The 23,940-nt window shown below is 35.9% G+C and overlaps 1 long non-coding RNA gene across 1 annotated transcript; it reads right to left on the reverse strand.

Annotated features, from left to right (window-relative positions):
• Positions 1-18,278: 18,278 nt before the first annotated feature.
• On the reverse strand, positions 18,279-22,133 carry LOC134737165 (uncharacterized). Its single transcript, XR_010121811.1, has 3 exons — positions 22,022-22,133; positions 18,951-19,031; positions 18,279-18,620 (listed from the first exon to the last, which is right to left on the reverse strand). It is a non-coding gene; the product is annotated as an uncharacterized lncRNA (long non-coding RNA).
• Between the last annotated feature and the right edge of the window lie 1,807 nt (positions 22,134-23,940).

A 23,940-nucleotide genomic window follows, 5' to 3' on the forward strand; every position in this document is an offset into this window, starting at 1 on the left:
AAGGAAATTTGGCTATTTCTGTGGCACACAACAATTGAACTAATAATTATTATTGCTGATAGCATATACTAAGACATATCAGAATTATAGAAATCTCATACAATTTTGGAACACATATTATTAACACATCTATATAAATATAACCCAGAGAACGTTAAAAACAATTCCGTGTTTGACAATGCTTCCTGTATGATTTTAACATACCAAATAAGTCAAATATGTCTGCCTTGAACTTCAGGGGCCCTAATATACAAAAATTAGTTTGAGGTCAAAAGACTAAACTTAGAATTTGGAAAGTTTGTGAAATATCAAAGGTTTAAAACATTTGATATTATAAAGTATTATAGAATCACCAGTCACTGTAAAATAAGTCACTTGTTTAGCCAAAGTGGGAATCCAAAGATTTTATAAAGCATAGAACCTTTACCCTTTGATATAACGGAGACAGTTTCCCAATAGTAAGACCCAATAAAGGCAGCACAGGCCAAACTGGATCTGTCTCTCTCATTCCTCTTTCCTTTTCTTTTTCTTTTCTTTTTTTTTGCAGTTTACTCAAAAGGTAAACAAAAATTCTTTACTATCTCTTAATACTACACAAAAATCTTGTTTGAAAGACAAAATCAAATTTTACCTTTGCATAGTATATTAACACTGAAGCTAATTTTAATGAAATTTTATAAACAAATCCATCTGGTGAGATTTCTATAAATCTTCTATAAACTTTTATAATTTTCCCATTCTTTTCCCCAATTTTTCATATCTATTTAGTTTGTATCTATCCTTCTTTGTAGTCCTTCAATTTCAAACAATCCTAAAACACCTCTAAACTAGGCAAAATTATTTTCTCTTTTAATAAAAACTACATTTCTATGTCTTCTTCTAAACTTTTTACCAAAGACAAATCTTACTTTTAAAATAGCTTTGCATATAGAATTGCTTCTTTCATATCTAGTAGTTTTAATTACATAAATAATGACTACTCTAACTCTTAGTAACCCTAGTTCCAGTGAAAAACCTAGGATTACTTAATTTAATATAACATGACTTTAAGATTTTAAATTACTGAAGATAATTTTGAAACTAATTTTATTTATTAAAGATTACTAACATCACATGAACTAAAAGCCATTCCTCATGAAAACTTTCTTGCAAAAGCAACATAAAAGAGCCTATGTGGCCAATAATTATTCTTTCTGCACTTTATGCGAATAATCAGGCCAATTATAATAAGACGAAAATTGATTTTCCAAATCAATTAGTCCTACTATGATTTGTTGTTGGTAAAAATTGGGGACTGGAGAGAGAAAAATTATGTTTCAAAAGAAACTATAGTATACCTGCTATTAGATTCTAGCATTGTTCATTATTTTTGAGTTTTTATTCATTGTCTACAATTTAGATTGGATCCTGAATTCTTTCCTGTCTACAGGTCTCCAAACTAATGATTTCAAATGTTTCTTCCATTTTTCTGGTTTGGAATCGCTAGAAATTAAAACTGATTTCTTAAAGCCCTGCAAACTGCAAGGAGACAAAAACTTCAGGAGAAATAACAGAAACATATATAGAAATATACAATCTTCGTGCCTGCCTGTTGATGTACTGACTCCCCAGAAAGTTCATTTGAATACCTGATTTGAACTATAATCTAGAAAACTGTCATATTGCCACTGCAAACTGAAGATGCTTCAGACACTAGAAAAAATAGTCTATAGACTGACTGCTCTACACATTAACCTTTGTTTTCTTGTTTCTCTAGAAATAACCTCTTACTAAATATCTGTTTGCCTGCATCACATATAGGGGCCTAGCCCATGCAATGGCACCTCCTGGAATGGGAGACAGTGGTTTAACTGAACTGGTCTATTCTCAGGACTGACTAGAAGAAGATACAGAACAACATATTCAAATTTGTTCTTTTCTGTTTATTTCTATTTGTCTTTTCACTCCTTTGTCTACCTCTATCTAACAACCTCTAATCTTTCCAAAGCTGTCAGGGTGGGCTTTTAATATATGAAATTTTTTTTAAGTTTCAAAGTAGGGACTGAAGGAAATCAAAATATTTTACCTCAACATATATTTCTTTGACATATTTTAAAATGGCTACAATGGAGCCAGCAGACAGAAGTGGCCTTGCAAATTTGTCATTAGTGGGGGAAATGTGCATCTGTAGAGAATCACCACTAATGCACCCAGGTCTTTCCTTTCTAGGCTTTTCCTGGATCTAAGAGAGACTGAGAGTTTGACACCTTTAAAAGCCTGAAAAGAAACACTTACCATCAATTTTCTCTGAGGACTGCTGCTTATAAGACTTCATCTACATAACAAAGCCACCTTTGCTAGCCAGGCTTCTTCCTTTCTCCCGGTCATAATCTGTCTTGCACTAAACCTGATTTAGCCACATAATCTCTTTTTCTCCATGCTTTAAACCTGCTTTCTTTCTGCATCTTTGAGATGGTACATAAGATTCTGTACCTTGTTGAGGGCTTGGGCCTTCATTCTGAAGCCTCCCATACACACAGTTTAAATAATTTATGTCTTTTCTCCCACTAAAATAGTCCTTGATTATATTGAAGAAATTTCCTTCTATATCTAAACTGTTATGTGTTTTTTTCAAGAAAGAATGCTGGACTTTATCAAGTGATTTTTCCACACCGATTAAGATGATCATGTGGTTTTTATCTTTTATTTAAGTAATGTGATGTATCACATTGATTAATTTGTGTATGTTAAAACAGTCTTTCATGTCAGAGATAAATTCCACTTAGTCTTGATTTATAATCTTTTGATGTTTTATTGGATTTGGTTTGCTAATATTTTATTACGAGCTTTTGCATCAGTGGTCGTCAGAAAAATTGGCCTGTAGTTGTCTTTTCTTGTGAGGTCTTTGTCTGGCTTAGAGATCAAGGTGATTCTGGTTTCATATGATGTATTTGAAAGGATTTCTTCTAGCTGTACTTTTTGAAAGCATTTTAAAATATTAGTATTAATTTTTATTTGAATGTTTGGTAGAATTTAGGCATGAAGCCATCTGGTCCTGGGCTTTTTTGTTGTTGTTGGAAGGTTTCTGATAACTTCTTTAATTCCTGTGTCTGTTATTGATCTCATCAGGCTTTATATTTCTCCTGACTCAATCCTGGCAGGTTATGTTTTTATAGGAATTATCCCTATTCTCTGGGTTATCCAATTTGTGGGCATACAATTACTTATAATTTTCCTTTATGACTCTTTTCATTTTGGGGGTATGTGTTACAATTTATTTGATTTGGTTTACTTGAATCTTCTTTCTTTTTTCTTAGACTAGCTGCGAAGTTCTCAATTTTATTTTTTAAAAAAAGTCAACTATTAATTTTATTTTTTTTCTCCCTGTGGTCTTTCTCACCTATGTTTGATTTATTAGTGTTTTAATTTTTATCATTTTCTCCCTTAAGCTAATTTGGGGTTTTATTTGTTCTTCCCTATTTACTTTCTTTAGGAATAATGTTAAACTAATTCTTTGAGATTTTCTTTTTTAATGTAGACATTTATTGCTGTAAACTTTCCTCTTATAATTACTTTTGCTGCATCCCATAGCTTTTGGTATGCTGTGTTTTCATCTTTGTTTGCATTACAATAACTTTTTTATTTCCCTTTTGATTTCTTGTTTGACCCATTGATTATTCAGGAATGTATTTTTAAATTTTCATGTATTTGTGGATATTCAAATTTTCCTCCTCTTACGATTTCTAGTTTCATATTGTTATGACCAGAGAAGATACTTGATATGATTCCAATCTTCTAAAATGTGTCAAAACTTGTTTTGTGGTCTACCATGTGATCTTTCCTGGAGAACGTTCCATGAGAACTTAAGAGAATATGTATTCTGCTGCCCTTTGGTAAAATCTTTCGAATATGCCCATTAGGTTCATTTGGTTTTTGGTGTTATTAGCAAAAGCGAAACGAGACAAGTGAGACAACATCAAAATTAAAAAGCTACTGCACAACCAAGCAAACACTCAGCAAAGTAAAAAGACAAACTATGACATAAGAAAAAATATTTTCAAACCATTTATCTGATGAGGGGTTAATATCCAAATATATAAGAATCTCTGTGACTCAATAGCCATCAAAAAAAACCAACAAAACAAATAGCCCTATTTAAAAAGGGACAATTGCCTTTAGTAGACATTTCTTCAAATAAGACATACAAATGGCCATTAGGTATATAAAAAGATGCTCAACATCACTAATTATCATAAAAATGCAAAGCAAAACCACAATAAGATGTTATCTCACACTCGTTAAGCTGGCTATAAGACGAACAGACAAAAAAATAGCAAGTGCAGATGAGATTGTGAAGAAATCAGAGCCCTTGTGCACTGTTGAAGGAGATGTAAAATTGTGCAGCTGCTATTAAAAACAATATAAAAATAAATAAAAACAGAGTAGCATATCATCCAGAAATCCCATTTATGTGCATATATCAAAAAAACTGACATCAGGATGTCAAAGCAATATCTGCAATCTCATGTTTATTGCAGCATTATTCATGATATCCAAGATATGGAATTAATATGTGTCCATCAGTGGATGAGTGGGTAAAGAAAATGTAGGATTTACATACAATGAAATTGGTGACATGGATGAATCTGGGGGATTAGCTAAGTGAACTAAGCTAGTCACAGAAGTTCAACTATTGTGTGATTCTGGTAATAAGAGGTATCTAAAATAATCAAACTAAGAGAAGCAGGAAATAGAATGGTGAATTCCAGGGACTGGGAGGAGGGGGAAATAGAAAGTTATTGCTCACTGAGAATAAATTTTCTGGTATGCAAGATAAATAAATTGTGTACATCGTAGTGCCTGTGGTTAACAGTACAGTATTATGCACTTAAAAATTTGTTAGGTGCATGGATGTTAATTATTCTTACCACAAATAAAAGAAAAACAAGCAAATTTTTGGAGATAATAAATATATTTATTGCCTTGATTGTGTTGATAATATCATGGGTTTTTTTTGTTTTATCTCCAGATGTATCAAATCACATACATTAAACATGTGCAGGGTTTTTTGATATAATTTTACCTTAATAAAGCTGATTTTACAAGACTTGTCAATAGCAAAATGACACTTTTTTTTAAAGACATGGTGCTTTGAAAATTGAATATTCACAGGCAAAACGATGAAACTGGACCATTACCATGCAACATATGCAAATAATAACTCAAAGTGAATCAAAGACCTAAGCATAAAAGCTGAAAATATGAAACTCTTAGATGAAAATGAAGAGGAATATCATGATTTTGGAGTTGGCAATGATATCATGGATATGACACCAAAAGCACTGTTAACAACAACAGAAAAATAGATAAATTGGACTTTGTCAAAATTAAGTACTTTGTGTATTGGAGGACACTATTTAGAAAGTGAAAAGCCAATACATGGAATGAGAGAAAATATTTGCAAATCAGTATTTGTGAATGGGTTAATATCCAAAATACAAAGAATTTAAAAACTTAACCATAGAACAAATAGCCCAATTAAAAAATGGGCAAAGGATTTGAATAGACATTTCTCCATAGAAGATAAGCAAGTGATCCATTAACACATGGAATATACAAATGACAAATAAGCACAGGGGGTCAGGCTTAATCAACATCACTAGTCAATATGGAGTTACAAATCAAAACCACAATAAAATGCCACTTCACACCTACTGGGATAATAATAATGATAAGAATAACTAAATGGAAAATAGCAGGCATTGCTAAGGATGGGGAGAATTTGGAAGTTTTATGGATTTCTGCACTGCGTAAAATAGTGTAGCATCTGTGGTGCATACTTTAATTATTCCTTAAAAAGTCAAACATAGAACCCAGAATTTCCACTCCTATGTATATACCCATAATAATTGAAAGCAATAACTCACAAAAATATTTACAATGTTCATAGCAGCATTATTTACAATAGCTGAAAGTCAGTGGGACAACCCAAGTGTCCATCAACAGAGGAGCATAGTGTGGTGTACACATATAATGGACTAATATTCAGCCATAAAATGGAAAGCAATTTTATTTGCTACAACATGTATGGAACTTAAAAATATTATGCTAAGTGGTGTAAGGCAGAAACAGAAAGTCAAAGTGCTGTATTATTTCACTTAAGTACCCATAATAGGCAAAGCCATAGAGACAGAAAGTAGAATAGAGAGAACCAGAGGCCAGGCAGGAGGAGGAATGCGAAGTTATTGTTTAGTGGGTACATGGTTTATGTTGAGGATGATGAAGTTGTTTTGGGTACAGATACCAGTGATGATTGTACAACATTGTGAATGTGTTCAGTACCACCAAATTGCACATTTATAAATGGTTAAAAAATGTTATGCCTGGCAGGTCATGGTGGCTCAGGCCTGTAATCCCAACACTTTGGGAGGCCGAGGCAGGCGGATCATGAGTTCAAGATACCCAGACCATCCTGGTCAATATGGTGAAACCCCATCTCTACTAAAAATACAAAATTAGCTGGGCGTGGGGCCGGGCGCGGTGGCTCACCCCTGTAATACCAGCACTTTGGGAGGCCGAGGCGAGCGGATCACGAGATCAGGCGATCGAGACCATCCTGGCTAACGCGGTGAAACCCTGTCTCTACTAAAAATACAAAAAATTAGCCGGGCGTGGTGGCGCATGCTTGTAATCCCAGCTACTCTGGAGGCTGAGGCAAGAGAATGGCATGAACCCGGGAGATGGAGCTTGAAGTGAGCCGAGATGGTGCCACTGCACTCCAGCCTGGGTGACAGAGCGAGACTCCGTCTCAAAAAAAAAAAAAAAAGAAAACAAAAAGATTAGCTGGGCGTGGTGGCATGCGCCTGTGGTCCTAGCTGCTCAAGAGGCTGAGGCGGGATAATCGCTTGAACCCAGGAGGCAGAGGTTGTAGTGAGCCAAGATCACACCACTGCACCCAGCCTGGCGACAGAGCGAGACTCGGACTCAAAAAAAAAAAAAGTTATGCCTATTTTACCACAATGAAAAATAAACCTACTAATAGCATCAACTTTATCACTCCACCTAACACAATCCAAATTTTGTTTTTATAAGGAAAACATGACCTCCTCCCCAAAGTACTAGGAGTCTTTGTGTCTTTTTTTAGGGGATGTTTGTTACTTTTTTGTTAATTCTAATTTGCAAATTAACATCATGTCACTTAAAAAATAAATTTTAAAAAGAGTAACCATCAATATACTCTGTGTAAAATAGTAGCAAAAGAGAGAGAAGAGGAGCATCTCGTCTGACAGTAATAAATACGTACAGAACAAGAAGACCAATGGACTATTAGTGCTATCTTTGCTTCATGTGGCCACAGTTAACACTTCCTTCCTCCACTCTCCATTCCATGTATCCTTTGCCCTCAACTAGAAAGTTAGCCAGTCAGCATTTTTTACCTGGTGGGCTACTAAGCCCTCATTTTTTCAAGCAGTTCTCCTGCCTCAGCCACTCCTGAGTAGCTGGGATTACAGGCATGTGCTACCATGCCCGGCTAATTTCGTATTTTTTAGTAGAGACGGGGTTTCTCCATTTGGGTCAGGCAGGTCTCGAACTCCCAATCTCAGGTGATCCGCCCGCCTCAGCCTCCTAAAGTTCTGGGAGTACAGGCATGAGCCACTGTGCCCGGCCTACTAAGCTCTCATTTTTAAGGAGTCCTAAGCCTTCACTGATGGGGTTATCCTTATTTTTCATTAACTTTTACTACCAAAAATGGCAGTACTAGTTTGAATCCTAGAGGACTCACTGGGCTCTCTATACATCCCTCTCTAAGCACATTGTGTAATTGCAGTCGTATGCACCTGTATTTTATAAACCTGGCATCAGACAACAGAGGAGTTCCCTTTTTTTTTTTTTTTTTTTTGAGAACGGAAGTCTCGTTCTGTCACCCAGGCTGGATTGCAGTGCCGGGATCTCAGCTCACTGCAAGCTCCGCCTCCTAGGTTCACGCCATTCTCCTGCCTCAGCCTCCAGAGTAGCTGGGACTACAGGTGCCCGCCACCACACCTGGCTTTTTCATGTGTGTATTTTTAGTAGAGACAGGGTTTCACCGTGTTAGCCAGGATGGTCTTAATCTCCTGACCTCGTGATCCACCCGTCTTGGCCTCCCAAAGTGCTGGGATTACAGGCATGAGCTACCATGCCCAGCTCACTTTTTTATTAGTTGGTTCAGGGCATCAGAATTACAAATGGTAAATTTTTATTTCTGTGGAAGCATTACAGTTCCCCCGGTGGAGACATTCTGCTCTTAGATACTAAAATCACTAAACCAGTGTAAACCAAGTTCATGGATATGGAAAGAAAAATTTTGTGTGGTGATCATTAAATATAATAGTAGCAGATGCCACTTCACCTCTACCCTTCTCATCCAGAACTCTAATACTCTGAGTATGAGAGAAACTACAGAATGTATTAATCCCTGTTTCAGAGAAAGTTGCAGGGTGGAACCCTAATCTTAGAAGGCACCACCTCCCACCTGGTGACATAAGTGTTCTTGAATCTTCCATTTTATTGTTCTGTAAGGTCTGAATACATAAAAGAGCATGGTATTTGGTGGCCACAGCCTCATCTCTTTTACTATTAAGTCTGTAGGACAGAAGTGGTGATGTGTGGAACATTGTGGTGATGAACAAGCATTCATGACGTCCACGATGGTGCTGCTAGAAGCTTGGTGGACACTGAGTGTAAACTCATATCCAGAAAAAGTTTCCACTTCAGGAGAGGAAACTGCTCTTCCCTCTAGAATATATTGGGCCCAATTTAATTCAATTTAAAATTGATGTTGGTTTCAGTGCCATGCAACTGAAACTTTTCATGGAAGAGTTTCAGTTTATATTTGTTGTCCTGGTACAACTATTAAGAGTTATCCTTGTCCTCTCAAAAGTGTCCAGATGAAGAGAAAAATTATATTTTCAGCTTCCATGCTGGGGAGTAATACTGATGTCATCTTTTGGCAATTTGGGCTCTAGCAGTTGTATTAGCCAGGTCATCTTTGGGCCCAGGAAGCTAATGTTGATCTTTCACAGAACCTACATCTATATGACCATGCTTGATTAATGAGGATATATATACATATCTATCCTTTTGAAAAAACACTCCAGAGTTAAGTGTAGGCCAATCTCAGTTTCCATTTCTATTCTAGTAGCCAATGGATCTCCTAAATCCTTATCTTCAATAGGAGACTCATTTTGGATGAACAATTGCAATAATTTGAGTTACTTTTTCCATTGTGTATGACAGACCATCAGACTGTTGCTATTCAACAGTATATATATATATCTTCACTTCCTTTATCCCATTTCTTTTTTCATTTCTTTTTTTTTTTTTTTTTTTTTTTTGAGATGGAGTCTCACTCTGTAGCCCAAGCTGGAGTGCAGTGGTGTGATCTTGGCTCACTGCAACCTCCGCCCCCAGGACTCAAGCGATTCTCATGCCTCAGCCTCCCCAGGAGCTGAGACTACAGGTATGCACCACCACACCAGACTAATTTTTTTTTTTTTTTTTTTGTATTTTAATAGAGATGCAGTTTCACCATGTTGCCCAGGGTGGCCTCGAACTCCTGAGCTCAGGGAATCCGCCTGCCTCAGCCTCCCAAAGTGCTGGGATTACAGGCATGAGCCACCATGCCTGGCCCCTTTATCCCATTTCCATTTTGACTACCCCAGAATCTTATCATTTAAAATGTTGGCTATTAACTGCTCTGGTAGTAAATACTTTATTAATCAAGTTTTCATGCCAGAAACAAAATTTACTATACTTATTTAAAGCACTAAATGACGTGATACATTTGTGCTTACAAAGCCCTTGGAAGAGAAGTGTGACCAGCCTTTATGCTGGGAAAGAAAGGCTCCCAGAAACTAACTCATCAGAACTGCAATCTATGACACAGTTGTGAGGTTGGAGCATCTGGAGGCTGCTTTTGAAGCAGATGAGTTGAAGAAGGCAGCACAATAATCAAAATTCAAGGATCGAAAGTCAGAATCAGAGAGCCTTGCCATATTGGGAACACATGTTTCTCTCCACCACTAGTGAAGCTGATGGCCTCTATTGGAAATCTGAGTATGGCTACTTCCTTCTTGACCCCTGGGCATGAGAAACTGGATGTTGGTATACTCTTGCAGGAAAAAGGGAGCAAAGCAAAACCACACACAAGCAGAAAACGTGGTTCCATAACCCTGTTCTGTAGCTACAAAGAGCAAAGGAAGGCAGAATATGGCTTCCTTTTCATCTTTACCTTCCAAATCTCAAAGGATGATTCTAATTGTTGAAATGTGATTTTCATCTAGAACTCTTGCTGCCAAGAAATATAGGAGCATGGGTTTTTGTTTTTCATGTTCTTCAGTGGAGGAGCACACTAAGAGAGATAAGAATGGATGCTAAATGCCAAGAGATCATCTTCACACACACAACAGGTCATCAGCACATGATCTCATATGTCACCCTTTGCTTGTGTATGTGAACTTCATAGGTGGTACCCATGACTAAAACAGAACACTTGTTATCTAGAAAGCACCCAAAATTTCTTCAATTGAATTGACAGATTAAGTGAAAATATTTACAAGTGGGGAATATTTATATCTATAAAAATGATGTTTTTATACAAGGAATTGTAATGAATGTGGTGGGGTAAGTTTTCTACTATATCATATGTAGGACAGATGAAGAAATCAGTAATGTTTTGCCAAGGAGATAGTTAATTCAGTGAAATGATGACATAATAGCTTTTATATGCCTCAGTAATTTCCATGTGGAAGAGAGATTTTATATATTTGGCGGAAGTAGAAAATTGAAGCGAGGTATTAATGAAAATTTTAGAAAGCAGGCTTTTGGCTCAATTTGAGAAACGGATTTCAAACTTCTAGAAAACTCAAGAAATACTGCCTTGTGCTGCCACATGTTTTGATTACTGGATGGTGTGGTGTGGGCCAGGAAGAATGCATTCTTGCTCTGTTCTTCTCGAGTAGACTGAACTACAGCAAAAGTTTCCCAAAATGTTTTAGGAAAATTGTTTACTTGAAATGTTTCTAACTGTTGTTTAAAAAGATTCTGAGATCAAATACATTTATTCAATCCTGAATGCCTTCTATCTTTAGTGCAGACTCCTCCTCAGAGATTTGTGCATTCTAATGAAAATTATGAATATCCAGAAGCATTAGTATTTATTTTTACTGCAGAAAACTTGTACAATAAAAACAAAACAAAATCAAACTAAACACCTTAAGAAAATGAGAAAACATTGAGGAAAATTTCCAGGACATTGGTCTGGCCAAAATTTTCCTGAGTGATATCCCACAAGCAAAGACAACCAAAGCAAAAATGGACAAATGGGATAAGATCAAGTTAAAAAAGTTTTTGCACAACAAAGGAAACAACAAAGTGAAGAGACAACCCCAGAATAGAAGAAAATATTTTCAAACTACCCATCTGACAAGTGGCTAATACCCAAAATATATGAGGAGCTCAAACAACTCCATAGGAAAAAATCAAATAATCTGATCAAACAATGAGCAAAATATCTGAATAGACATTTCTCAAAAGAAGACATACGAATAGCAGATAGGCATATGAAAAGGTGCTCAACATCACTGACCATCAAAAAATTGCAAATAAAACTACAATGAGATATCATCTTACCCCAGTTAAAATGACTCATACCCAAAAGACAGACAATAACAAATGCTGGTGAGGGTGTAGAGAAAGGAGAACTCTACTACGATCATGATGGGAATGTAAATTAGTACCAGCACTATGGAGAACAGTTTGGAGGTTCCTCAAAAAAAGTAAAGATTGAGCTACCATATAATCCAGCCATTCCACAGCTGGGTATATACCCAAAAAAAGGAAATCAGTATTTCAAAGAGATATCTGCATTCACATGTTTGTGGCAGCAGTGTTCACAAGAGCTAAGATTTGGAAGCAACCTAAGTGTCTATCAATAGATGAATGGATAAAGAAAATGTGGCACATATATACAAAGGAGTACTATTCAGCCATAAAAAATGAGATTCTATTATTGGCAACAATATGGATGGAACTGGAGATCATTATGTTAAGTAAAATAAGCCAGGCACAAAAAGAAGACAAATATCGCATGTTCTCACTTATTTGTGGGATCTGAAAATCAAAACAATTGAACTCATGGACATAGAGAGTAGAAGGATGGTTACCAGAGGCTTTGAAGGGTACTGGGGGGTTAGGGGGGAAGTGAGGTTGCTCAATGGGTACAAAAATTAGAAAGAGTTAAGACCCACTATTTGATAGCACAACAGGGTGATTACAGTCAATAATAACTTAATTGTACATTTTAAAATAACTGAAAGAGTGTAAAAGGATTGTTTGAAACACAAAGAATAAATGTTGAGGTGATGGATAGCCCATTGTCCATGATGGGATTATCTCACATTTAATGCCTGTATCAAAGTGTCTCATGTATCCCATAAATATATACACCTACTATGTACTCACAAAAATTAAAAACCAAATACTTTTTTAAAAAGTATGAGAAATGCTTTAGGGGACCCTGAAAAACATGGTTAGGCATCATAACATATTTAATTTTGTTTTTTTACCTCATACTATGATGTCTCCACTGTGGGGTGCACAGCATGTCAAAGAGGAAGTAAATGAGAGAGGGGAAGAAAAATGTGAGGGAAGGACAGGAAAGAAAGGGTGAGGAAAAGAAGAAGGAAAAGTAAAACAAGCAGGAAGAAAATGAAATATAAAAGGGAAGAAGAAGAGAGGAATGATGGTTGGGATTTATGCACATAATTGGCTCTAGGTTATATCAATTCTTTCGTTCTCCAAACCTTTTACTTTTTATTGTGGAATATAAAATACATCCCAGAAAAACGCCAAAAAAAAAAAAAAAATCATTCTAGAAATTTGCAGATTAAAAAGCTTCAAGTCCCTCACAACCTTTTTAAACGTATCTGCATTTGTTACAATGTCTTTGAGACGATGAAAGATATTCCTACCCAACAATACTGCTTAAGTTCAACATGGAGAGTGAGTCTGGCCATGATCTTCCTAATCCCTAACAGCCACAGTGCTGCCTGTTCTTAAGAAGCTGTCAAGGTTAGGAGATCGCTGTCCTAAAGGAATGATTTTTGTTTGTTTGTTTGCTTTTTACGATAGTCACAACCTAGAAGTTTTGAAAACAAGGCACTCAGGGCGATTCAGGAGAGTGGCACTCTAACAATGCACTTAAGAATAGGCTATATTGCAATATAATACACTTCATGGTTACTTAGCGAAGAAAATCAATCTGGAAGAAAAGCATGGTTGGTTAGGCAGTAATTTTTCCAGAAACCAATATAAGGAACACCACAAAGAATTAGAAACAGTGACACTAAAAACCATTAGATTTCTGCACAGATGAGGGATTTGCATAAATCCCATTTGATGCCAAATAGGCAACAGAGTATTGATGCTGCTCTCTGAGGATAGAAGGATTCGGATAAATTATTTTGTGCGTGTAAAACCAGGGGATCTTCTTGCAGTTGCTAAACACAGCTTTGAAAAACCATCAGACACAACCTTCATGAGCTAACAAAACTCAACCTGTATACCTAACCCTTGCTGGTGCTTCTTGCCTTTCATAAATGAGCAAAATCAGAAGTTGTTTAGATGGAAAACAAGCCTTGGGTTTATGCACACACTGCCTTGGGGAGTTGTGCAAATACATTATTTCCAAGGTAAAGGTTCAATTATAAGCTTATTTTCTAATTGATGTCACTTTACTCTGCAGGGAAAGATGCTCATTAAGTGAAGTGTTTCATATCCTGGCAGGAAATGTAGATATAAAGAATCTTCGTGCCTGTGCCTTCCTCTTTCTAACAGATACATCAAGTCATCTAATGTCACCAGCTCCTCATACATTATCGCTTTAATATCCTCAGCTTCCTTATTGTACCACAGGTAAACATTTGCAATGCTTGCATACTAACAGTCTATTTGACATGCAATTACTATGCTGGCAGTACTCCGGGTCACAAGATGGAAGTGTCTTAAGGAGCAAGAAGGAAGAAAGGTGGAAAGATTTTCCACATGACTATTTCACATTGAAGCTCCATCAATGTGTCTGGTGTTTTGGGATGCCAGTGAACTCAGGAGAATCCACTCTTAAATGTTAGAGAGGAAATAAGCCAAAACAGACCACCTCAGTATTTGATATTGGTCAGGCGTTGCCAATTATTTCTTTTTTAAAAGAATGCACTAAAAACTGTATTTTTAATTTCAAAGGTTTTGAAAATGATGAATCAAAATGTCAAGTATCTAGAAAATTATTGTGTAAATTTGCATCCTTTAACTGTGCAGCATTTTCTGATTTCTCTGTTTCCCTCAATTTCAAGATAAGGAAACGGAAACTTTGAGAGCTAAACTGTGTTTCTCAAAGTCACTTAACAGATAAAGTATCTGTCTTGCATTCCACATTTTGTTATTGAAAGGGGTGTGGGTGAAAGAGAGACTTTTCTAAGGGTCAGGAAAGTAAATAATGTAATGTGAAGATTAGATCAGAGTGGAGAGAGTCGGACACTAGCTAGAGCACAACAGAAAGGTACAGACTGGAAAAAAGAAAGAATTTCCAGAAAACCTGAGGAAAGTAATGCACAAGACGTGGGCACGGATGAGATGTGCAGCCAGTGAGGCTCATACATTTCAAAGTCATCTCATTTTTCAGGCTGGAAATAATTGCCTGGGTTCTCATAGACTTATCATTGGCCAAGAAAGGCTCATCTGGCTATTTCAGGATGAAATATATTATAGGCCTAATTTGCCTCCACTTGAAACTCTATCTCTCCACTGGAAAACTGGCTGCCCTTGCTTTTGCATTATATCAGTCCATCATGATCTATATTTTGGTATAAATTGTAATTCTTGACTTTCACAATGCAACACTAAAGCTCTGACTCCCACTCTTGAGACAAGACTTCATAAGGAGTTTTCAGTACAAACTTGAAAGCATTATTTATCTTCAAAATCCTGATTATTGGTTAAAGAGAAAGCTCTCTTTTACCCACTTGCCTGATTCCTCAATCTGTAAAATATGCTATTCTGGACTCAATATCTACAAAACTACTGTAGAGCTTAATCTCCATGGGAAATTATTTCTCATTATAAGAGCTCAGTTTTCTGCCTACACAGTGAAAGTGGACAGAGAAAAGCAAGTAATACCAACAATAGACCTAATTACAGCATTCCTAAGAAAACAAAACATAGCTACATGATGGTGAGCTAAAGGATGTTAAACTGCCTTTTATAGGGCAACAATAAAGAAGTTTCTGAGGCTATAGATTTAAGAAACTCTTAGATTACTTTAAAGACAAACACAACCCTGTATTTGTGATATTGTCATTTATTTTAAAAGAATAAATATTTGGCTAATAAAAATACATAGGATGGGTAGGGACAGGAAAATATCACCTAAATAGTGTGACAACATGGAGTTTCTGGTTAGAAGACATGAACTTCAAATCTGACTTCACCACTCAGTAGCTGAAGTCTCTTCATATCTCTGAATCTCAATTTCCTATTCTGGAACATGGTAGTAATAATAATATTATTATTTGAGTATGCTTAAAGCAAAGGTTTTCTTTGAATTACCAACGGAAATATGTATGCAAAATCAATGTATAAGCTGCTAGTTCAGTATAAATACGTGTTAATTTTTAAAGCACTACGAGCTGCCTTAAAAAAGATTTGAAAGACTAACTTAAAGGAATGTACTTTTCTGATTACAGTTTTCTAAAAACAAATTTTCCAATAAAGCTGTATAACTAGAATCACTGATTCTTTTCTTTGCCACAGAAAGTAATTTAAGGCTGCCAATATGCAGTGCTGTTTCTTACTGACTTGTAAGCAGTTACTCAATATAATGCCTGTCACCAATTCCCATCCACTTTCTTACCTAAATGTTATTGCGACCCCTTCTTTAATTCCCTTCACAGATGAGCTACAAACTGAAGAATAAATTCTCCCAAGTAGCAACAGCAATTAAGGCACGGAAGAGAATGCACCCAGACTCTAAGGGAGCAAACAAGTACACTGAAGAAGTGAAAAACTTCCCATCCCAAAATGTGCATAATTGGCATATTGATGATTTCAAGCTGAAAAAATTACAGACATTGTAGTTTCAGACAGGGTGAGCTCACTGTTCTTCCTACATGCAGCAAGCCGTAAAGATTCCTCCGGTACGGGTGCCCTTCCCATATGAGGGCAAGGAAACAGCCCTTATCACCAGAGACTGAGAACTGGGTGGTTGCAATGGATCTGAATAATTATACTTATCCAAATAACTCTTATCTTCCGCTAGTTTTACACCCCACTTCCGTATATCTCCTAGTTGACTCCCCTAGAAATTCACTGCCCCAGCCAGATTTTCTTTGTTCTGTCATTTCTTCTCAAATGTATTGTTCTTTGTCTAAAAGGTATAAAAACATCTTGCTTTGGTCACTTCTTCAGACCTTACTCTCTTATGAAGAGCCTAATGTACATGTAAAACAAATGAAATCTAGGTATACTTTTGTCTTCTTAATATGTCTGGTGTCAATTTCGTTTCTAGATCCAGCCAAAGAGCCAAGTGGGGGTTGCAGATGACCTCCAGCTCCCCTGCCACACCCTTGGGGAAGGGAGTCGCCACTCAGCTTGTCACCTGCAGGAATTCTCAGAGCCCCAGGTTATCCAGTCTTCCTTATCCCTGACCTCATCAACAGGGCCTGATCATTTCATACCTTAAATCTCCTGTAACTACACCATTCTTCTCCGTCTCCTTACTGACATTTAGGCCTCATCACTTCTCTCCTGGATTACTTCTTCAGTGTTCCTGCCTCCAGCCTGGCCACTTACCAAACCATCCTTCTCCATGTTGAGTCTGTCATAACACATCAAGCTGATTAAGTCACTCCCTTTTTAAAAATGTTTGCATTTTACCCCTTCCTTCTCAGAATAAACTGTAAACTCCTTAACACAGACATGAGGCCTCTGGGGACCTGCTGCCACCTGCTCACCTCCCCACACTCCCTACTCTGCACCTCAGTTGCTCCACCCACATCAAGTCTCTCCCATTCTTGTTCTTCTTCTTTTTTTTCTGAGACAGTTTTGTTTTGTTGCCCACGCTGGGGTGCAGTGGCACGATCTCCGCTCACTGCAACCTCCGCCTCCCAGGTTCAAGGAATTCTTGTGCCTCAGCCTCTTGAGTAGCTGGGATTACAGGTACTCACCATCATGCCTGGCTCATTTTTTGTATTTTAGTAGAGACAGGGTTTTACCATGTTGCACAGGCTGTTCTCAAACTCCTGAGCTCAGGCAATCTGCTCCTCTCAGCCTCCCAAAGTGCTGGGATTACAGGTGTGAGCCACCGCACCTGGCAGCCTCTCATCTTCTTAACATGAAGGTCTCTCCTACTCATTATGTTTTTAAATTTTCTTAACAGTTCATTAAAATATGACTCACATACTAGTAAGTTAACAAGTCAATTGATTTTGGTATATTCATGAATCATGCAACCATCACTGCAATTGGGGACATTTAGGACATTTTTTTAATCAGCATCAACCGCAGGCAGGAATTAGGTCATTTCTATCTTTTGGCTGTATAAATAATGCTGCTATAAACATTCATGTTTCAGCTTTTGTGTGAATATATGTTTCCATTTTTCTTATGTATGTATCAAAGAGTAGGGTTTTTGGATCATATGGTAACTCTATGTTTAATCCTTTGAGGAATGTCCAAACTGTTTTACAAGGTGGATGTATCATTTCAAATTCCGCCAACAGTGTATAAGGGTTCCAATTTCTCCATATCCTTCCTGATACCTATTATCTGTCATTTTGGTTCTGGCCATCCTAGTGGGTATGATGTAGTACCTAGCTGTGGTTTTTGATTTGCATTTTCCTGATGACTAATGATGCCAGGCACCTCTTCATGTGATTATCAGCTATTTGTAGATCTTGCTGGGAGAAAGATCTATTCAGATCCTTTGCCAATTTTTAGTTTGTGTTATTTGTCTTCTTCTTGTTGAGTTGTAAGAGTTTTTTTATATATTATGCTAGAAACAATTTGCTTACCAGATATATGATACGCAAGCATTTTCTCACAATCTGTAGTAAGTCTATTCATTTTATTAATGATGCCCTTTGATTCCCAAAATGTTTAATTTTGATGAAGTTCAATTTATCTAGGTGTTTTGGTGGGTTCTTTTTGGAGTTATATTTAAGAGTATTTTGCCAAACCTAGGATCATGAAAATGTAGCTCACTTTTTTTCCTGAGTTAATAGTTATAGCCTTGAATTCATTTTCAGTTATTTTTGCATATGGTGAAAGATAAGCATCCAAATTCATTCTTTTGGATGTTTATATCCAATTATCTCTGCAATGTATATTTAAAAAATATTTTTCCCCATTCAATGGTCTTGGCAAGCTTGCAAAAAGTCAGCTGACCACTTGGTTTTATTTCTGGGGTCTCAGTTCTGTTCCATTGATCTGTATGTCTATTTTTGTGCCAATGCCTTGTTTGGTTTGGTTTTGTAATGAGATATGAGACTGAGAATTGCACATTCTCCTACTTGGTTCTTCTATTTCAGTATTCCTTGGTGATTCCATATCTCCTGCAATTCCATTTATTTTACAATCAGTTTTCAATTTCCACAAAAGTCAGCTAGTTTTCTGACAGGTATTGCATTAAATCTGTGTGTCAATTTGGGAAGTATTGCCATCTTCAAATTGTTAAGTCTTCTGATCCATAAACACAAGATGATTTTCCATTTATTTAGACCTTTAATATTGTTCAGGAATGTTTTGTAGTTTTCAGGGTACCAATTTATATCTCATGATTAAACTTTAAGTATTTTTTTGTTATTCTACTGTAAATGAAATTGTTTTCTTAATTTTAAGATTGTTTATTGTATCACATAGAAATATTAATTATTTTGATTGACCTTGTATTCTTCAACCTTGCAGAATATGTTTATTAGTTCAGATTATTTTTGAGTGGACTCCATATCCAAGGTCATGGTCATCTGAAAATAGAGATAATTTTAATTATTTCCAATATAGAAAAATTTCTTTCTTTTTCTTGCCTAATTCTCTGGAGAAACAAACATAATAAAATGTTGAATAAAAGTGGCTAGAATGAACATCTTTGTCATTTTAAACTTAGAAGAAAAATATTCCATCTTTCATCATTAAGTATAATGTTAGCAGCAGGATTTTCATAGATACCCTTTATCAGGTTGAAGATGTTTCCTTCTATTCCTAATTTGTTCAATATTTTTGTCATAAAATTGTGTTAGATTTTGTCAAATCTTTTTTCTGCAATTAAAGAAGTCAAGTGATTTTTGTTTGTTATTCTATTGTGTATTGCATTAATTTTCAGATGTTAGAAATTAGAATAAGATTTTTCTAAGATTTTTTATACACAGATTTGTTTCAATAAATACATTGGACATTTTTGGAAATTTGTGACTATTTACAAAAACCTGCTCTCGAACCATGTAGCCTAGAAATTTCAAAAAAAAAAAATTTAGATATGTCACGAATGCATAAAATATATGTAGCTATTAGCCTATTTTATGATTTACTACTATAAAATACACAAATCTATTATAAAATGTTAACAATTTATTAAGACTTTTGCACACGAATGCTTACAGATCAGACATAATGCCATTCACAGTCAAGAGAGATGTAAACAAATGTAAATATGCAGTATTAAATCATTACTGCATACAATGAACATACTGTACCACTGTAATCATTCCGTAGCCACTTCCTGTTGATATCGTGGTAAGCTCAAGTGTTGCATTTGCTTAAAACACCTTGCGACTCTAATCATCTCTGTGTGAGTAGTTCATTTTTTCTAGGAAATTGCACATCAAAGTAAAAAGTGATCTTTCCTGGTTGTCCAGTATTTTTCATCATGTTTAGTGCAGTAGTATAAACCTTAACATCATGGGACCCATACAAAGTGTCACTAGTGATACTGGAAGTGCTTCCAAGAAGGAGAGAAAAGTCATGGTATTCAAATAAAAAGTTGAACTGTTTGATGTGTACTGTAGATCAAAGTCTGTAGCTGTAACTACCTGCCATTTCAGACAGACAACTTGTCTAGTAAACAGACTATGTAAACTTACACTATTGATAAATACAGTAGAATACTGTAAGTGTATTCTCTCTTCCTTATGAGTTCTTAATGACATTTTCCTTTATCTCACTTACTTCATTGTAAGAAATACGGTATATAATACATGTAACATACAAAATATGTGTTAATTGACTGTTATTTGTAAGCTTCTGATTAACAATAGGCTACTAGTGGTTAGGTTTTGGAGGTGTCAAATGTTATATGTGAATTTTCAACAGCACAGTGAATCAGCACCCCTAGCCCTTACATTATTCAAGAGTCAATTGTATTCTATTGTGGACTTTTGCATCCATATTTATAAAAAATATATACTCTATAGTGTTTGTATCTTGTGAGAGTTTTTGTCTCATGGTAGTACTGGCCTCAGAATGAGTTAGGAAGTGTTCTCTTCCTCTTTTTTTCAGGAGAAGGAGTTGGTAGATTGGTGCTACTTCTTGCTTAATCATTTGGCATGGAATTCACTGATGAAACTGTCCAGAAATGGGCTTTCCTATGAAAAGCCTATATGGGTAGTTTCTTTTTTTCTAATTACTAACTCAATCTCTTTATTTGTTATACATCTGTTCATATTGTCTATCTCTTCTTGACTCACACAATTAATCACAGTATTCCTTTATAACTGTTTTTATTTACGTAAGGTTAGCAGTAATGTATTCTGTTTTATTTCTGATCCTAGTAATTTTAAACTTCCCTCCTTTGTTTTCGGTTCATGCAGCTAAAAATTTGTAAATTTCATTGATCTTTTCAAAAAGTTCACTTTGTTTTCATTGATTTTTCTCAGCTATTTATTCTGTTCTCCATTTCATTAATTTCCACTTTAATATTTATACTTCTCTTTATTTGGTTTTAGATTTAGTTCTCTCTTATTTGTTCAGGGTTTTAGCTAAAAAGTTAGGTTGTTGATTTAAGTTTTTCTCCTTTCTTAATTAGGCATTTAAGTATAATTTTTTTTCTTTAAGCACTGCCTTAGCAGGACCACATAAGTTTTGGTATGGCTTGATATGTGTGTCTTCATTTTTACTTATCTCAAAGTATTTTCTAATTTCCCTTTTGATTTCCTCTCTGGACCATTGGTTGCTTAGAGTATACTTTTAATTTCCACATATTTGTGAGTTTCCCATTTTTTGCTGTTATTGATTTCCTATTATATTTATTTGTAGTTGGAGAAGATAGTTAACATTATTTTTATCATTTTAAGCTTACAGAGATTTATTTTATAACCTAAATATAATATGGCCTACCCTGAAGAATGTTCCATGTGCACTTGATAAGAATGCATATTCTGGGATTATTTGGTGGAGGGTTCTCTAGATGTCTATTAAGTTTAGTTGGTTTTAAACAGTAAGTTAGTAAGTTTAGTTGGTTTTAAACAATATTGTTTAAATCTTTAATTTCTCCTTTATCTTGCTATAATTTGATTCATTATTTAAAGTGGGATACTGAACTCTCCAACTATTCATTTTTTAATTGTTTATTTCTCCCTTCATTTTTGTCAAATTTTCCTTCATGCATTTTGGAGTTCTTTTGTTAGGTGCATATGTAATGACAGTTGTTATCTTTTTCTGCAGATTGTTACTTCCTTAGCTGGCACACTACAGAATAAGATAAAATTAGTGTAACTATGTAGTACAGAGTTGACTCAATCAAAGTGAAGTGCACACGTTGTGTTCACAGTGCTCTGTGTACACCTCCAACACAAAACCCTTTATTTATAGCTGTTTGTATACTTTTCATGCCTACTAGAATATGCACCCTTTGAAACAAGGCTTTGTGATTCATTATAAGTCTAGTGACTGCCATAGTTCATGGCATTTTATATGAAAATAGTATTCAATGAATGGATGAATGGGTTTTGAAAATACTTACTGTGATATGAAGAGAGAACGCATAATCCCAGCACTTTGGGAGGCCAAGGCGGGCGGATCACGAGGTCAGTAGATCGAGACCATCTTGGCTAACACGGTGAAACCCCGTTTCTACTAAAAAAATACAAAAAAAAATTAGCCGGGCATGGTGGCGGGCGCCTGTAGTCCCAGCTACTCGTGAGGCTGAGGCAGGAGAATGGTGTGGAGGCTGAGGCGGGAGAATGGTGTGAAGCTGGATGGCGGAGCTTGCAGTGAGCCGAGACCGCGCCACTGCACTCCAGCCTGGGCGACAGAGCGAGACTTCATCTAAAAAAAAAAAGAGAGAGAGAGAGAGAATGCATGGCATGGCACGTAAGGACAATTATAATTCAAACTTCTCACTTCTGTCTTTAAGGAGAAAGGTCAATGGTTACTAGCACACAGGTTTTTAACTACCTCTCTAGCATTGCTCACTTGAGGAAATCACTGAACTTCACAGAACCTCAGTTTCTTTATTAGTCAATGCACTTCCTATCTCTCAAAACACTTTACGGAAAAGAAAAAAGACAAAGTGTAAAAATATTGCCAAATGTTAAGGTGTGAAATGGAGATGTCTACTGAAGGGGAGGCTGAGATAAACCTTTGGCTTTGTAACTTAACAATCTTCAAAACCTTGCATAAGTTACTTCTGAGGTTTGTTTCTCTGTCTATAAAATAGGATAACAAGAGTGACCTTTGAAGATTGTTTTATATAGCACACGCAGGGTGCTCTCTGCAGTACCTGACTCACTGAAGATAGCACTTACATGTGCGGTATCATTATTACTGAAACTACTATAAATACATGATATTTCTTAGATGTCATGGAATTCTAAAGCAGTGGAGCACATTATTGTCACGGAGAGAAAACTTCACCCACGAATTCAGCAAAAAAAAAAAAGACATAAAAATGTTATTTTTATAAAAAGCGAAAGGACAAAAGCGGCATTCATGCCTCTTTCCTAAATAAAAAATGTTACGTGCGTGAATAGAGAAAGTATTACAATAAGAAGTTTAAAATAATTTTTAAAAATAGAATAGAGAAAATCATTTAAAAAGCATGTATTTGCAAAGACATATCAGTGATTATGATATCACTTACTAAAAGTAAAGGAGTTCTCCCACCAAGTAAGCAAAGAAAAACTTCACCAAATACTCATGATTTCTTTGATAATCCTGGTAAAGTGCTGTGAAGATAAAGCAACTTTCTGTGAGATAACTTAGTATTTTAAAAATATTAAGAATATTTATATCTTGTCTCATTTGAAGATGACTATGAAAACCATGGTTGTTGCTTGCTACCAAAGCAACCTTTTTTGAACACACGAGTCGACAGCATGCACCGTTAGTTTAATCAGAAAATCATTTCAGGCACCTTAGTATTCATAAAAATGAGCATTATTTTTTCTCTCCTACCTTATCCATCCCCTTGAAGCTTCTATACAAATGTTTCCTAGCAGTTTTCACTCCCTCCACCACCCAAAACTCTGTAAGAGAGACAGGACTCATTTATGCAACAAAAATGAAATGAAATGTGATGATTTGTCCTCTGGAACTGTACTGTACATAGACATATTTGGCATGACCCAAATACAGGCAGAAAAAAATGTTAAGTCTTTTTCATCCTTAAATACCTCCCAAGAAGGAATTATGTGACTGGCTTATGAGAACCAATGAATAAGAAATTACCTTAATTACCTTAAATTAGACTGTACTTTTTAAGGAGTACTTTTTAAGTGTCTTCAGGGTGGTCCTTCTTAGCTGGCATACACAGGAGGCAGCTGAGTTGCTAGAAGGGCACTGAGTCTGGAGTTGGGCTGCCTGGGTGTGAATTCCAGCTTGCTGCTTACAGTCATGAGAATTTAGACAAATAATTTAGAGCCTCTGTCCCCCAGTTTCTTC

Source organism: Symphalangus syndactylus, chromosome 7 (assembly GCF_028878055.3).
Source record: "Symphalangus syndactylus isolate Jambi chromosome 7, NHGRI_mSymSyn1-v2.1_pri, whole genome shotgun sequence".
Taxonomy (NCBI): domain Eukaryota; kingdom Metazoa; phylum Chordata; class Mammalia; order Primates; family Hylobatidae; genus Symphalangus; species Symphalangus syndactylus.